The following is an 8841-nucleotide window of genomic DNA, read 5'->3' on the forward strand; positions in this document are numbered from 1 at the left end:
ACTCCTAGTCATAAAGACCAGCCCAGAACGCTGTGGGAAGAAACGACACAAGCGTTTGAGTAGCAGGAGGTGAGGATCATTGGGGGCCATTTTGCAGATTGACTACCACATCCAGTAGCACCCTCCAGGATTTCCTTCCAAGCCACTGACATCCGTTCTAGAAGTGTTTATGGCTGGCAGATGATCTTGTCAGATACCCAATAAAAGTTTCTAGGTATCGTTCAGGACTCAAAAAGTCCTTGAATGGCTTGTGGACTAAAACATCACAGGATTGGCGCACCTGGGGGGCTCGGTCAGTTAAGCATCGGACTTTGATTCAGGTCATGACCTCACAGTTGGTGAGTGAGTTCAAGCCCCACGTCGGGTTCTATGATGACAGCTCAGAGCCTGGAGCCTGCTTTGGATTCTGTGTCTCCCTCTCGCTCTATGCCCCTCCCCCCGGTCTCAAAAATAAATAAACATTAAAAGAATAATAAAACACTAATAAAACATCATAGGATTGTCATTGTCCTGTCAGGACATCAGGGAAGTCACCACAATTTGCACATGCCCAGGAAGGACAGCTGAGCACAACGGCTGTCTGGCTGACAGCAGATTAAAATGCTATTGATCGAGGGGTGCCTGGGTGGCGCAGTCGGTTAAGCGTCCGACTTCAGCCAGGTCACGATCTCGCGGTCCGTGAGTTCGAGCCCCGCGTCAGGCTCTGGGCTGATGGCTCAGAGCCTGGAGCCTGTTTCGGATTCTGTGTCTCCCTCTCTCTCTGCCCCTCCCCCGTTCATGCTCTGTCTCTCTCTGTCCCCAAAATAAATAAACATTGAAAAAAAAAATAAAATAAAATGCTATTGATCGAAAGATGCCTAATGATTTCAGAAATGTTAAAAACGTGACCAAATGTGCATTTTAGAATTGATCAAATGTGATATTTTACATAATAAGGAGAAACGGTAGCTCCAGAGCTGATTAATTCAGACTCAACACCTTCTTCAGGGACCCAGGTTCCTTCCATCTTCACATCTAACACCTTTAGCATAAAGGCTGTGTCTCTGGATGGTTCCCCTCAAATCACAAAATGGCAGATACGGTAGCAATCATCCCCTGTGGACCTAACGATTCCTCTCGGGTGTATCCTTTTAAGAGCAAAGAGACCTTTCTCAGAGATGTTCAGAAGATTTCCCCCTTGTCTCATTGACCTGAAACTGTTACTGCCTATGTGAGTCAGGATTAGGTTTAGTTGCATACGTTAGCAAAACTCAAGAGTAGTTTAAATAATATTGAAGGTTATTCTTTCTCATAAAAGAAGTCTGAAGATACGCAATGCTGTTGTGCTGCCTCCATAGTTTCAGTGTCACAGGGAATTCAGGTGCCACCCATCTCCTGGGATTTCATTCTCAGATTTGCCTCATGTTCCCAAATGGCTGCTGGAGTTCCAGCCATCAGATCCATATTGTAGACCAGAAGGGGCAAAAGCAGAAGAACAAAAGGTTGTTCCTCAACAGAGTCAGCTCCTTTAGGCAACCTTCTCAGATATCCCACAGAACATTTCTACTTACATCTTATTGGTCAGAAGTTGGTCACATGGCCACATCTAGCTGCAAGAAAAGCTAAAAACATTTTTTAGCTGGGCACTGTGTCACTTAAATAAGATTTGACTCTTTATTACTAAGGAAGAAGAGAGGAGAATGGATGGTAGGTGGCCACAATCAGAGTCTCCCGCTGTCTTCATGCTTAAACTAACCCCTGGTCAGGGGCACAGGATTACTGGGATTGACGTAGATTGATGTAGTATTTATTTGCGGGGTGGGCATGGGGTTACGTTCCTTGAGAGGTGCATCCCTGAACAAAATCTGAATTCTGTTTATAAGGAGGAAGCAGATGAAGCAATCACTATTAGTTATTTACCAACAACCATTGCCCTCCTTGACCGTGAACAGAACCTTGATTTTGCTCAGGGACTAGACTGCCATGTTCTTCAGGGGAGGCTGAGCCCCTCTCCAGCTCCAGGGGGTGAATCTTGATTAGTCTTAGACACCTGTGTGAATTCCATTTCTTCTGCCCGTGTTTGGCTTAAGGATGGACGTGTAATATGATTTTGGTCTACGACACATGAGGGGACTTTTGTGAGGAGACTTCTGGAAAGGTTTTTGAGAGGCTGAAGGAGAAAAACAGTTTTTCTTTGCCTCTGAATGTTATTGTCTGCATGTGATGTCCAGAACTGCAGCAGCCATCTTGTGACTTTAAGAGAAGTCAGGGTACAAGGACATCAACAACATGATAAGGATGGCAGAGAAAAGAGAAAGCAATGTAGCAGAATGCTCACAGAATGGAATCCTGCCTGGCAACAGAAATCAGCTACTGATACAGACCACAAAACAGGTGAATTTCAAAAACATTGCTTGGGGGCGCCTGGGTGGCGCAGTCGGTTAAGCGTCCGACTTCAGCCAGGTCACGATCTCGCGGTCCGTGAGTTCGAGCCCCGCGTCAGGCTCTGGGCTGATGGCTCAGAGCCTGGAGCCTGTTTCCGATTCTGTGTCTCCCTCTCTCTCTGTCCCTCCCCTGTTCATGCTCTGTCTCTCTCTGTCCCAAAAACAAATAAACGTTGGAAAAAAAAAATTTTAAAAACAACAACAACAAAAAAAAACATTGCCTGAAGCAAAAAAGACAGACACAAGAGTATATACAATATGATTCCATTCACAGGAAGGCCTAGAATGTGCAAAACTGATCTCCTGAAGTAGAAATCGAATCAGTGGTTACCTGTGGCAGGGGATGATGGGGGGATTGACCACATACAGACACTAGAGAACTTTCTGGAATGATGCCAGTGTTCTATATCTTTTTTTCTTGTTCTTTTCTTTTCTTTTTTTCTAAAGCTTTACATATAAGTAATCTCTACACCCAACGTGGGGCTCGAACTCATGACCCCAGGATCATGAGTCCCATGCTCTTTCGACTGAGCCAGTCAGGTGGCCCCTCAGTGTTTTATATCTTGATTGGAATGGTGGCTACCAGCTGTTCATTCATCAACACTCACCAGACTGTACTTTTAAAATGTGTGCATTCTGCCACATGTAAATTATATTTCAATCAAATTGGTGAGAGACAGAAAGAAAGGAAGAAGAGACAAATCAGAAGGAAGGAAGGAACCTAGGTCTTTGATAACATTGTTGAGTCACTGAATTAATCAACAGCCTCACCTTGGGACTTCTTGTTTGGTAACATAATAAACAATTGTCCTTACTGTTTAGGGTATTTTAAAGTTGGGTCTTCTGTAACTTGAAGCCTAATCCCTCTGGTTAAAAGAAGGGAAAGGCACTCAGAGGTCAGGGCCTAGATCCAGCGTGGGGAAACTGTGGGCTCCGAGGAACAGCTGAAAAGAGCAGGAGACTTTGAAGCTCTGTTTCCTCCGATGGAGTCTGCTCCTTGCCCCACCACCATAGAGAGCCCAGTACAGCTGGGGGTTTCTTCCTACCCTTCCCTGACCTTCCCCACCCCCATCTGGAAAATGGGGACCCTAGCAATCAAAGGACCGACTCTCAAGCTTCTGGTGAGGATTAATTAAGAGAACACTCAGGAAAGCTCTCAGCACAGTGCCAGGCATCTAGTAAGGGCTCCATAAGGCTCCTGTCCTGCCTCACCTGGCCTGAACCAAGCAGCGGTCAGCAGAGAGGAGGGAACAGAATTCAGAAACCTTTAGGAAACAGATCTCAGGACTATAATTTATTGATGACACCAGGACTCAGGCTTGGGTGACAATATAGACAGGATGGTTTCTCAAGCTTTTGGCAGAGATTATGAGCAGAATCTGTTCTGAGCACCAGGAAGATGCTGGTAAAGGGACATGAGAAACATGGGAGGAGGGGTACATTTGGAGAGTGAAACCAAGAGTGTAAGTTGAGCAGCATGGAATAGTGGACCAGAACAAGGGGTGTGCCACCAACTAGTATGTGATTTGGGGCAAGTTACTGCCTCTCTCCAAGCCCCTCAGTGTCCTCACCTGTGAAATGGGAATTCTGAGACTACTTTCTCCATTAGGTTGCTATAAAGATTAGATGAGGGGCGCCTGGGTGGCGCAGTCGGTTAAGCGTCCGACTTCAGCCAGGTCACGATCTCGCGGTCCGTGAGTTCGAGCCCCGCGTCGGGCTCTGGGCTGATGGCTCAGAGCCTGGAGCCTGTTTCCGATTCTGTGTCTCCCTCTCTCTCTGCCCCTCCCCCGTTCATGCTCTGTCTCTCTCTCTGTCCCAAAAATAAATAAACGTTGAAAAAAAAAATTTAAAAAAAAAATAAAAAAAGGAGTAGAATTCAGCAATTCATCACTTACATACAACACCCAGTGCTCAACACCCAAGTGCCTTCCTTAGTGCCCATCTAGCCCATCCCCTACCCACCTCCCTCCATCAACCCTCAGTTTGTTCTCTATTGTGAAGAGTCTCTTGTGGTTTGAAACAATATATTTCGAGTGCTTAGCATTGTGCTAGTACATAGTAGGTGCTTATTAAATTGTCCACAATAGGGCTCCTGGGTGGCTCAGTCTGTTAAGCGTCAGACATCACCCCAGGTCATGATCTCGTGGCCCGCGAGTTCGAGCCCCGCGTTGGGCTCTGTGCTGACAGCTCGGAGCCTGGAGCTGCTGGATTCTGTCTCCCTCTCTCTCTGCCCCTCCCCCACTCACGCTCTGTCTCTCAAAAATGAATAAATGTTAAAAAAAATTTTTTTAAATAGTCATAATAATTTTCATCATCCTTTCAAGTCTTGTCTCCACTGCCTAGGCAGGCAACGTGCTGAGTTGCTGCTACAGTCCTGTATGGAGAGTTTTGAGCATACACTTCATCTTCTACTGCCTCAAACAGGGTGTTCCCTGCAGAGGATTTCCTCCCCTTTTCTTTGACCCTGTCCCTCCCTTCCTTCCAGTGTCTACTCTGACCTCCCTCTTCCAGGAAGCCTTCCTTGACTAATGCCTCCCCTTTCCCTGCCAACCTCTCCACTAGCCTCCCTGTAGGGGCTGGCCTCCCAGCCCAGAGCTCTATCCACTCCCTTTCATTGCCCAACCCTCAATAAAGACCACTCCATTTCAGATAAGGCCTGGACCCATGGGGATGCTTGTCCAGTAAGGGAAGGATGCCCCCTCTCCACATCTCTAGTGGATGAGGGCTCTGAAAGCGGTGGGGGCTGGTGAGGAGGAGGCCACCTGCCAGAGTGGCAGCAGACAGGCCAGCTAAATCCTTGACCTACGATTTAAGGGGTCGGGCATAGTTCAATAGAGCACTCCAGGCTGAGTCCCAGCTCATTCGCACAGGTCATGAGGGATGAGGGGCAGGGAGGGGAGGGGGGCCGTCTCCTCCAAGAGTCCCTTGGATTCATTCCCAGCCCTCTGAGGCATAATCCAGCATCCTGAATGCCTGCAACTCCCATCCCCATCAGTGAAGAACACCGCCCCCCCCCACCCCAACTCCTCTGAAAGGCAAGTGGGGAGTGGGAGAGGGGACAAGTGGGGGAGCCGGGAGAGCGGTGGAGGGCATGGAATCACAGTGCCGGCACATAGGGCACATAGCGAGGGCTCAATTCGGCTCCTGTCTCCATTAACCGCAGAGCCCTTTGCTAGGTCCTGAGACCCAGCAACTTTGCCCTGAGTTCCCAGGTCGGCCCTCGTCTCTGCTCCTCTCCTCCTCCTTTGGAATTTCCCCAGAACTGGGCTCTACTGATTTGCGGGGGAGGGGGGGGGTAAGGGGAGGAGATTGTTGAATAGCTGGAATGTCCGATGGAATCCCACGTGCAAAACATAGAGATTTTCCCAGTCATAAATGTCCTGTGGTCAGGCCGAGAGGAAGGCAAAGCTTGGATCCCGGTCTCAGCCGGACCCCCCCTCTTATCCACCCACCCCCGGGTTTTCTCCTGGGCCACCGCCCAGGTCGGCCCTTTGGGAGTGTTATGCAAAAGAGATGCAAAGCAAGTCGAGACAGCCGCAGGGATTGGCTGACGCGGGAGACTTTGTCCGCCCAATCCGGGGCCTCGGGCAGCCTGGGCTCCCCCGCACAGGGCCTGGTCCCGCCTATAAATCAGCTCCGTCAGCGTTAATGGCTCCTGACTAATTGCCTGGACTCGGGCTCCGGGCTCGGGTCGCCCGCATTAAAATTCAATCAGGCCCAGCGCTGAGCTATTAAATATTCATTCTGAGAGCTTCCCGAAACCAGGCTGGGGGATGGGGGTGGATTGGGTTGGAGGGACTACCTGAATCCCCAGCTTCAGCGGAGGTCCTCCTCGCAGCTCCTCCCCAACACTCTCATCTTCTGCTACTGCCGCCTGATTTCCATTCTGCTGAGGCAGATGTCTCTTTGGAAGTCCCTAAGCCCTCTCTAGAGACTCTTGGGAGATTGAGCTGCCTGCAGAAGTGTGGTGCTGAGTTACGACAAGGGCTTCCCCAGTCCTCTGCCCGCATCCCCTCTGTGCCTGGTGGCCTCACTCCACAGACCTCTTAGTGCCCACCGTGGGCCCCTCGTCAATGCTGAGTCCTTAGGTCCCACTAGCAATGGAAAAGCTCCAAGGCAGAGATGGCATCATCCTCAAGAGAGGCCCCTAGGTCCCTGGCTCTGCTAACTTTGCCAAGGGTTTTGTTGGCATTACATTGGCCATCTTCAGTAGGCTAGAGAGAGTTTCAGGCTGGGCAACACGGAGTCTGTGCTGGAAGGGAGGAGGGGGGCTCTGTGCAGCCCTCCTCTCCTCTACCCTTCACCCAGGAATGCAGTCTGTCCAAGTTCCTGGGCCCCTAGCTTGATGTTGAGCAGGCTGCCTGGAAGTTCTCAAGGAGGGAACCCCAGGGGAGGGAGCTGGGCCTGATGGCCTGGAGGCAGCCACTGGCAGTGTCTGGGACTTAAGCAGGAAGCACCCCCCCCCCCATTCATACACACTGTAGTTGCAGGGTTATAAAGAGGGTTTAGCAGGTGTAAAGACATCCATGGCCCAGAGGCTGGAGTGAGCCCCTCAAATAAAGACTGGGAGTTTTCCTAGGCCTTCCATGTTGTATTGAGACATCTTGTAACGCAACTTCAGCTTTGTCCCCTGGGCCAGGGGGTGTATGAATGAGGGGAAGAGAAACACCAGGAAATCTGTTAGGAGAGACCTGTTCCCCTTCCGTTTTTTTACAGCAAATCTTCAGGAGCAAACCACCTGCTCCCAGGGCCCTTCCCTTGCCCTTTGGACTGCTCCCTGCCCCTATTGCCTGAGGGCCTGCAGGAAATTAACCCTGCGGGGTATGGAGGAAGCTAAGACTGCCAGAGCCATAGAGCACCCTACAGATGCCGCAGTGGAGGATTGGAGGTCCAGGGCGCCAGTTTCTGCAAAGCCAGAAGCAGCTCAGGGCTCTGGGAGCTGTGTGAAGTTCAGGGGATCTTGTTGGGGGAGATACTGGAAAGGACTTCTTGTCCTGCTATTCTGAGAGCATCAAGCGTTTTAGAATTCATGTCTGAAAACCCTCTACTGCCTCAGAATGTAGGTGCTCTTCTAGTGAGAGATGGGGGACCCAGGCCGGCCCCAGAGCTGGGTACAGGGCCGAATGTGTCTGGCAGCAATTAGGAGGGGAGCTGGGCTGGGAGGCCTCAGACTTGAGCGGGTCAGGAGTGACCTGAGCCAAGTGTCCAATTCCAAAGCCAAACGTCACAGGCAATCCGGGATTCCAGCTCACCCCACGTGTGGTTCCCATTAGGGCTGGCTGGGGTCTTCCTGAAGGCCAGGCGGATTCCTGAGCCCCTCCCCCAACACGGCCCCTCCCTCTTCGGGCTGCTTGGAATGTCTTACCCTGTCTTTCCCTCCTTGGGGGTGGCCTGCCACGGTGCAACTTGCAGGATTTTCAGGGGCATCCCACTCCCAATAGGCCTCCCCACCCACTAGATGATGTTTTTGCAATCTCTTAAAGGGGACAAAGGGATAGGAGACTTAAACCCTTAACGCCCCCAGGAAGGGCTAATCCCCGAAGACCCCTACACTGTGTCTGGGAGCCCTCCCTCTTCTCCAGGTCAGCTGTCTTTGTTCAGGCCTCAGCCCCTTTGGTCCAGACACTTGCAACTGTCCCCCCTACCAGGCCACTCCTCCATACTGCCCCCGAGTGGGCATCCTAAAACCCAGGCCTGCTATTCAGATCATTTCCCTCCTTACAAAACTTCCAACAGCTTCCCAGCAACTCTGCAGCGGTTGCACATACATCTGTGTTAGGTGTGTTTTGGACACACACACACACACACACACACACACACCGTTTTAAGGTTGTCAACATTGAAAAACCTGCAGGCAACACATAAACATCTGCATTTCTTTTCTTGAAAATATCTGACCACACTAAGCTCACACGCCAGTATGACAATAACTGGCTGGGGCCGAGTAACAATTGTGCCCTTCAGAAGGGATCCCTGGGGCTTGCATGTGCCCCAGTCCCCATGGGTGAATGGCCTTTTTATCACTGGGCTGGCACTGACCTTTTTATCTCACTTCCTGTCAGCTTCACTCCTTCTAGCCATTTATGTTCTTGTCTGTCTCTTTCTGCGCAGACACTGTAGCTTGCTACAACAAACCCAAGTCTAAGTCCCTTGGCCTAGTGATATGTCACTTCATCCACCCTTCACACCCTGTCCCTCCCATCCCTGTCAGCTCCCCTCCAATACTCTTGGTCCAGGCACATCAAACTTCTCACTCGTCCCCACACCCGTCAGATTTTCACACTCCCAAGCCTTTGCACATGCTGTTCCTTCTGCCTGGAACACCACATCTCCTCTTCTACCCCCGGTGAACTTCTGTTTCTCCTTGAAGCCCCACCGCAGAAGCCACTGACTCCTAGCATCTTCTGGACCCCTCCCC

The sequence above is a fragment of the Leopardus geoffroyi genome, chromosome B4 (genome assembly GCF_018350155.1).
Source record: "Leopardus geoffroyi isolate Oge1 chromosome B4, O.geoffroyi_Oge1_pat1.0, whole genome shotgun sequence".
NCBI classification, from domain to species: Eukaryota; Metazoa; Chordata; class Mammalia; order Carnivora; family Felidae; genus Leopardus; species Leopardus geoffroyi.